The following is a 9086-nucleotide window of genomic DNA, read 5'->3' as shown; positions in this document are numbered from 1 at the left end:
AGCTTAAGCCAATCCCAACCCTATTATAATCAGGATTCAAGATGCAAACTCATACCCTTTCTATAGAGTGTGGTCAAATTGGATTGTTTGGGTTGATGGGATAATTGTAGTTCTATCATTAACTAGGGGTTTAATTGGGCAGTTTAGCTCAGACTGATGTCGATCCTAACCCTAACTGAACTCAATCCAGCCTTCAATTTGAAGGTACCTAGCAATTTTGGCAAATACATCTATACAAAAATCAATACATATATGTTATATAATATATATTCATTATAAATATATATATATATATATATATTGACAAGTATAATAAAGCAGACCCGAGTTAATATTGGATGGACATCTAGCCCAAGACATCAACCAGCCGGACTTTTAACCAGGTCTTCAACTCAATCCAACCCAAAAAATGGGGTTCGAGTTGGGAGTACTCTTGAGTTGGCCCAACCCAAGTAACACCACTATTGTAAACCTATACGAGCCCCATAATTCTTCATGGATTTAGATAGGCTAACTCTAAGCCAATTTAGCTTGGGATTCATTCCCGGTAGTTACATTACTTTTTGACACTATTGTCCTTCTACCTTTTCTAACAGGAACTAGTGGTCCACTTGAGAATGGAGTGTTGAACCTGATCTGTGAATCTGAAACTCGAAAAGATTTTACCAGATACTCTCCGACCCATTTTACCCACCTCCCCAGTCTCGTTCTCTCTTTTCTTTTCACTGGCATTCCCTTATTTTTTTCTGGAAAGGAGGATCAACAGTGAGCTTAGTACCATACTTATGTAGATTCTGACACTAAATAAATGCAGAAATAACGTTATCTGAATGAGGGAGCCCACTGTTGGACCCATGACTTGACATATTTGGGCCCCCTTTTTCTAACTTTAATTCATGGTCTGAGTAGTTCCCCTCCCCTTCTCTCTTGTTCTTCCATCAATTATGCCCTCCACTATTTACTTCTCACCATGTTTCCTGATTTCGTGTAAGTTGAATTATGAGACGGCCGGAGGAGACTCCATTATTTCTTTCAAACCATGCTAATCTCGTGTTGGGACATGTAAAATCCCCAAAGTCCCAGATATTCAAATTTATAGCTTCTGATCGAAAACACTGGTTCATCAGATATGCTCTGGTGCCCCAACCAAGAGAAAATTAAGGTTTATGACCCAAATGAAGGGAACTGAAGAGATTCTAAAACCCTGAATCCTTCAAGATGGAGAGGATGTTCTCTTAGATCATAGCAAGATACGAGAACTGCTAAATCATGCTCAATTGAAAGTTAGAAGATGATATGCTCAAGAGAAAAGGTTAATTTATGCCCTTGTTTTACTGCTGGTAACCAAGTATGATTCGGTGATTGATTTAGGTGGTTTTGAGTCCATAAGAAGATGATATGGTTAAGAAAATATGTTGATTACTTTTTCAGTTTTTGAACCAGACAATACAAGGGAGGATGTTTTGTTCATGGTTCATTTTTTAGACTAAATAGGTGAGTGTTGATTGTATGGGTCACATGTAAATGTACTCTTACCACTTACTTTTGGTGGTATGATTACTATTGAGCAAAGGAACATGACAGAGCTTTATTGGTGTATGAGACACACCGCGTCAAACCAAAGGGTGTATACCCATGTTATGGGTATTATATCAATTAAAAAGGGTGCAGCTGGTTTTAAAATTGAAGGTTCGTTTGGTTCGTAGGTGGAATCTGAATCGAAATAGTCGATTCTTATAGTTTATTTAGTTTAAACAGGAATGAAAATAAAAATTAAAATCAATAAGAATGAGATTTCAATTTTTTAAAGAAAGGCAGAGAATGGTCATTTCATCAATCAGAATGAAATTCTGATTTCACCCAATCAAACACTTAGAATCAGAATAACTTATTCTAATTCTGATTCCAGCACCCTATTTCTGCATTTTGATGGTTGTATCAGGAGTTGTTTAACTATAATAATGCCCCATGTTAAACATACATAAATTTTGTCTCACAGCCACTTTAATTTTTTACTCGTTTCAAAACCACCATGAACATGAGGAAACTTAAACCAGAATTAAATTACTGTCCACAATTAATTATATTTATTATTTAATCTGATTCAGATTTTTATGAAAGCAATTTCTGGTTCAGATTTTGGCCTACCTCAGGGCAAGTCCGTGCCCACACCGTTCCAACCGCCATTTGCAACTTGTGTTGCAAACCCTTTTCCTTCTTTTTCTCGGTTAAAGCGAACCTGGTAGCTTGCAACAAATTTTTACTTTTAAAATCATTACCGAAATAAAAGTTCCTACTTTTAAGAAAATGCTAGCTTGTCAAGTCGGCAACGTCTATGTATCTTCATAGATTTACCACAATACCACTCACCACAGGTTGAATTTTCAGATCTGTCTTCACCCACCTCCGCACTAACCTACCTAATCACAACAACAACCTTTCCATCTATTATTTCCATTACCATGCCATCAATGTTATGTACTTATTTTACCTTTTCAGAAATTCTAAGGTGATTTTAACTTTATGGTATAAAGTAGAAAATAAACTATTCTTATTAATTCCTATATTTATCCCAATAAGTCCACTTTCTTACAAAATCCGATTTGATCTTCACACAACCGTATTCATGGGTTTATTGTGAGGGAAGCATAGGATCAAATCCTGTTGCCACCTACGCTATCCTGTTGTGTAGATTCATGGAATAATAATAATAATAATAATAATAATAATAATAATAATAATAAAGTCTTTTCATGTATTCACTTGAAAAAAATTGTGACTTACATGATAAATAAACTTTTTTTTTTTGTCACTTATCTAAGGAAGGCATACCCTTCCACTAAATGGGTAACTTACTTTTCCACTAACAGAGATAAAGATCAAAATTAATCAGACTAAAATGCCCTTACAAAAAGGTCATGGGTAAATGATTGAGGCAAGGATAAAAATGGCAACAAAGAAAAAATTCATGATAAAAGAACACAGGTACGTGCATTTACGTAGGGAAGCCGAATAAATAACTAAACAAGAAACAAATAAGGCCTGAAAAGTAACAAGACTTGAGCTTGCATCAATAAGGTGTAAAACGCAACAAGTTAACCACTAAACCTTTCTTGGTTATGAAAATTATATATGTTTTAATTTCTAACATTTAGTCATTTCTTCTTCTTAGTGCACATTCATTATAAAGTAAAAAGCAAATAATTAATTGTTAAAGTTATACATTTGTAAAAATTAATAAGAACAATATTGATCTCCAAAGGATTAAGATATACATGCATGCCTTGAGGTATAGATACACATGAGATACACACACACATTGATAGCATATGTGAAGAGTGAACTTTCAAATCATCTAAGACTTGGATTTAGTGTTGTTGATGTATTCTTTTTTCTTTGGGGGTGATTTATTGGAACTTTTCTATCATATTTTATTTTTTCCACTATATTCATGTATATTAAAAATATATCTTTATATGTCTCTTAAAATTGTCATTTCAATACTCTTTGCGTTTCTGATACTTTGAATTTCGATTGCCTTACAAAGTGCCACCTGGCTGATTAATAAGGTCTCCAAATGATTGTACCAAAGACTTGGGATCTAATCCGCTTGTACTGGGATTTGGGAGGGGAGTCATGAGTTTGGGGGATGGACTACCCCCCCGTTGTATAGTCCTATGGAAGCAAAAAAAAAAGAAAAAAAAAAAAAGAAAGAAAAGCTTTGGTTGCCAAAATATGATGGTGGAAAAGGATTATTTTCCATAGTAGTAATTATTGTAGGAAAATGATTTTCTATAAATTATTTTACAAACAAAGGTTGATCTTTTGGATTCATATCCCACAATACTCATGGTATCATACTGATTCTCATCCATTTAGGTCTGTTTTCGATATGCTAAATGGAACACCAGAAAAATTAGGATGCATCTATTTCACCATGAAGGGGAGAAAACTCTTCTTCAACTGAAATACTTTGGGTTTGAAATCATTTCCGCTTCAATAAGATTAAGGAGAGGTAAAGGATTTATTTTAATCAAAATCCCCTTACGTGTTTAGAGCATTTCTGGAATCAAACTCTTTAACTTCATACAACTTATTATTATTATTATTATTATTATTATTATATTCCTGGTATATTAAGCAATGTTTTGAAATCTTGACCAGACAGTTGGACCAGGTTGAACTGGGATTGGACCCTCTACGGATTCAACTATCTTACATAATAAAGTTGGTTAGATTATTAATCTTGGACCAAGATGGAAGTTTGGACGATCTGTTTACCACTTCAATTTCTTTCATCCTTCCTCTCTGACCCCTTATATCTCCTCATTTATTGCTTTCAGTTTTCTTTCAGAAAGTAAATATAAAATATGTACAGAAAAATCTTGTTGAGTTTCAGGGGCCATTTTATAACTCTACCAAAATCCACTGTCAAAAGGCTCAGAATTGGGCTGTAGATAGAGAACTGTTCTAAAATCAAATTGATCATCAAATCTTCATGTAGAATCCAAAACAGATGCACCAGATTCTTACTATAATGTGATTCCTTCTACATTCTACAACATAGAATCCGATTCCAGAATGGCAATGCTCCCCCAACGCCCCTCTAATTTCTGCAACTGGGGTCTGGGCTGCCTGCTGAGACTCTGACTCACCAATTAACCAATCATCGGGCCATAGCCCAGGCCCAGTAAAAATTTGGCATTTATGAACATTCAGTTCCTGTTTAAGTTGGGCTGCTAACTTGGTGCAGTAATAACCTGCAAGTCGACACTCATATATGCCAATTGAACGGTCAGTTTTTCAGTTTTGTTTACTGGAATCCATGACAATGGACGAGCTGAGAAAATGACTTTGCACAAGACAGCAGAGTGTCAGTCATACCTGCGTCTTGATTTGAATTGGGCCTGCTTAGTGCCAATACCCAAGCCCAGTTCTAAGGATATATTTTGATCGGGTAAGTAAACTCTAACAGAGAGAGAGAGAGAGAGAGAGAGAAAGAACTTGCAGTGACTGTTACAAGGTGAATCCAGAAAACATTGGTCTTACAGAAAATTAAATGAGGAAAGAAGAGTACCAACATCCCCACCCCCACCTCATAAATGCACATTAAAAGCTCTGGCTTTAAGTGCAGAGCTGAGGTTTTCATTGTTTATGACTTTTAATTAAATATTCCAACCTCCTTTGTTGTTGGGTCGTTGGGATATTCAATGCAGCTTCTTCAAAACCACCTTACCCGCTTCCATTTCTTCCTCGTTCAGAGAATTCTCAACCGACATCTCTCTCCCACACCTCCCCTTCATCCCCAGAATTTCGTCATTTCTGCTTCTATCTTGGAAGGTATGTCTGCTGTGCCTTTTTGTTATTGTTTTCTCCTTCCTTTTGCTGCACTTTTGGGCACAGAATTGACGACCCCCCCTTTTCTTCTTCGTTCTCGCTTATATCTCAGATTCTGCTCTATGTTAATATGGCTAATGACCTGTTTGTTCACCTTCACTCAGACCAGACCACACCATCAACAAAGAGGAGCATGCATGCAATACGAAGCATTGGTTGATCAGTTTAACGGGATATTGGTCCGGTTCAATTAGAAAGCAGTGCTCATGTGTTCAAGAGTTCTGCTGTTTGATTGAGCCGTGCCAATATCACGTGGCTCTGCTCTTGTTTATCAAACCAAACATACTGATTTGAGGTAGCTCGTTTCTCATTTTTCCTCTCTCTCTCTCTCTGCTTATCTTTAGTGGATCCTTTTTTAAGCGGTTCATGTTGTAGACTTTTAGCAAATTTGGTACTTCCGAGCTAATATAATATACTGAAAAGTTGAAGCAGGGTTTTTAGTGGCCCGGTGTTGGGCTGGGCAGGTTACCTGATTGGCCCAGATGGCCTAGAAATCCAGGTTCAATACCCATTTTACCAATATAAATAATATGTACACTGTGAAGTATGGCTTGGTTAATTTACCAAAAAAAACGGTATGGCTTGGTTATTGGGGCCAAGAAATTTTTAATCCAGGGGTTGGGATGGAGCAGGGTCCATTGTCCCACACCAATCTCACAGCACATTTCAGTTGTACGTCTGGAACATCTCCATAATTGAGAGTTTTAATTCATAAGGAGATCTTCTCAATGCATGGGTGAAACGCGCTGTGAGGTTGATGTGAAGCGCTCTGTGAATAGCAGATTCGAATTCTGAATTGAGGCATGAGAACACTGGCACACAGAGTTTCTCTTTGGGAGCATTTAAACCTTTGCTTTTTTTTTATTTGCTATGTACTTTACCGCCACTGGATCTCCTACAAGAAAAGGCTGTGCACACACTCTGCAATCACAGATATTCCCAATGTGCAGCAGGATGATGTTGTGTGTGCAGATTTTTGCTTGCAAGAGATGGTGCTACGTTTTACCAAGAAAAAACTATTTAATTGAGCATGATAATGGAAAATATTGCTTTTAGAGAAAAGTTTTCTAAATTATTTTCCTAACAAAACGGAGTAGGTAATTTCCTTCTCCAATCTTCTCATTTCTGAAAAGGTGTTTTCTTTTTCTTTTTTGTTAAATCTTTTAGTGTACCCTCTCTGTTTGAATAAATCTTTTTTGTTAAATCTTCTCATTTCTGAAAAGGTGTTAAATCTTTATGGGTTTATATTTTTTTTTCTCATCCTATCGTTTTAGGTAATTTTTCCTCTTTTACTATCTTTTGGCTATGTTTGGTTTGAATTTTAAAGAAAAATGCAGGGAAAAGATGGAAAAGATAAAACACCTTCACAAACCTTGTATAGATTTTCTTGTCTTTCCCTTCCTTTTTCTACTTTTTCCTTCAAACCAAATATAGCTTAGTTGAAAGTGTCCCTATTAGATTTGAACCATTTAGACTAAGTTTGACCAAAAAAGAAAAATAAAAAGATTTAAGCCATTTAGCAGATGCTCGACAACATGGAACATGGTTGGTTTTGTTTTAGTTTTAAAAAAAAAGCGACCATGTTGTTAAAGACCACCTTAGAATGTTTCTGTTTTCATTTGCTTTTTAAAATTACTATATCAGCAAAAAAATAATAATAATATGTTATTGAACCATACTTTTGTTTTGGAAGAAAAAAAAAAGATTTTGTTTACAAAAATAATACATGTGTTTGAATACAGCAAATAATAGTTTTTAAAACGAAAACAAAATGTATATAGTAGAATAGTTTTTAAATAAGAGATGAAAACATGTTCTTTAAAAAAAAAATTTGAAGGAAAAATTTTGGAAACAAAAAACACACGTAACCAAGAGCATATTTCTGTGGTCTTGTTTTATGAATCAATTTGTTTCCAAACAAGTTGGTTTAGTTTCATTTTCAGAATCCACAACCAGAAAATTCACATGGAGAACGCCCTACGACTCTACTCTTGCTCTTACTCTACCCACAAAACACTGCAGCCCATGGTTTTCAAAATCGGATTGGACTGGATAGACTGGAAAAATCAGGAATCGCTCAGGTGACCGGTTCTGTTTCCCCCAAAGTTGGATTTTTTCAAAAAAAAAAAATGTTGATTTTGACCAATAAACCGCTGAACCGGTTGATTAACAGTTCGAACCATTCGAACAATTTTGATTATTTTTATTTTTTTGTCAGAACGGGCAACCGGACCTCTGACCGGATTGGTTTTAAAAACCATGCTGCAGCCCCACATCTCAACAATGATCACATTAATATGGAACATACGAGTAAGTCATGTTCAGCTGCGAATCCAGCTTCAGTCAAAGCATAGCCTGTTCGAACAATCTTTACAGTCTTACATTGGGAATATCTCCCTATTTATGTGATTTACTTCATGGGTAAATATTCCTAATACATGGTTAGAAGAGACTGTTGAAACTGTGTGAGCATGGGCTTGCTCTGACTGAAACCAAACTCTTCAGCAGCAATGCAGTGTATTGTGGGTAGAGTCCTGTGGGCACAAAATCAGGTGTGCCCCCACTGTTGACTTGTTTTTCCTGGTAAAAATTATTCTAAATTTGGATTATCAGATCTTTTGTCCTGCTGCATTGCATGTCTTTTTTTCTCATGAGAGGACATAAATAAATAAGGCATTATTCATCCTTATTTATTTATTTAGCTAAAGGTTGTGATATGTGATATCCTCTATTTGTTTCATTTGCTATACACACCCAAAAGTTAAAAAAAATAAATAAATAAAGTAGAATCCGTATCCATTAAATAAAAATGGCGTTTAATTTGTTTTTTCTTCCATTTTGGCGGGTCATCAAGGATTATTTGTGGAATGCCAGTGATGATCGATTAGGAGGACCTTTGGCACTTTCTTTGCAATCCTTTTCCCAAATGCGAATCACCATATATAATAAGAGACCACTGCTCAACATGTATAGTTCCATATGAAGAAATTGCCTGCGAGATTGATTGTTTATCAAAATTGAAGTTGTCATTTTTAGTAGATAAATATACATGTGAAATATATTCGGATCTAACTAGATAATCTCGATTAATAATTGGTTTGATTTTGGATCCATTTTATAAAACCCATACCCATTTACAGCACTGGGACCAAATCAATACCTAACCTGATCCTTCTGGCATCCCTAGTTGCGATATGTGAACTACCCGACCAGCTCATTGGAGACAAGAAGTGGGAACTTTTTGTGAGTGGAAAAAATAACAAAAGCAAAAAAAAAAAACCATACAAGAAAACAAAAAAGTAGGAACGTGAAGTTGCTTTTATTGTGGTGTGGTAGGTGGTAGGTGGTATTGATCCTCTGTCTCGCACGCCATGGCTTGTTGCTTTCTTTATTGGACAAAGGGCCCGTTTGAGAAGGTTTAAGGCTTGGTTGATTGAACTGTATTAACTGGGCCACTCCTATCAAGCTACCAAAACTAGCTTGACCGGTTTCACACTTCAATATAAGCATTTGTGGGGTTTTCACCAAACAAAGCTTCATAGCTCTCCGTGTGGAGCCTACGTGACCGTGAATACGTAGTGAGCACGGTCTTGTTAGGACTGAATCTGATCTAACCTTGCAAGGCCAAAAGCCACTGGGTGAAAGGCCAAAAGCCCTCCCAAATGAATTTGGATTATCTGCTAATCACA

General features: G+C 36.0%; 1 long non-coding RNA gene across 3 annotated transcripts; it reads left to right on the top strand.

Annotated features, from left to right (window-relative positions):
* Window positions 1–5159: 5159 nt before the first annotated feature.
* On the top strand, window positions 5160–8469 carry LOC148878269 (uncharacterized). 3 transcript variants are annotated; one of them, XR_016101196.1, is made up of 3 exons: window positions 5200–5340; window positions 5502–5692; window positions 8252–8469. It is a non-coding gene; the product is annotated as an uncharacterized LOC148878269 (long non-coding RNA). The 3 variants fall into 3 exon arrangements; XR_016101195.1 differs by having other exon boundaries at window positions 7616–8469; XR_016101194.1 differs by lacking the exon at window positions 8252–8469 and having other exon boundaries at window positions 5160–5340; window positions 5502–5828.
* Window positions 8470–9086: the final 617 nt, after the last annotated feature.

The sequence above is a fragment of the Nelumbo lutea genome, chromosome 1 (assembly GCF_056320005.1).
Source record: "Nelumbo lutea isolate HS-2025 chromosome 1, American lotus-T2T, whole genome shotgun sequence".
Classification (NCBI taxonomy): domain Eukaryota; kingdom Viridiplantae; phylum Streptophyta; class Magnoliopsida; order Proteales; family Nelumbonaceae; genus Nelumbo; species Nelumbo lutea.
The sequence above is the reverse complement of the archived record's forward strand: the minus strand, read 5'-3'. Positions and strand labels throughout refer to the sequence as shown.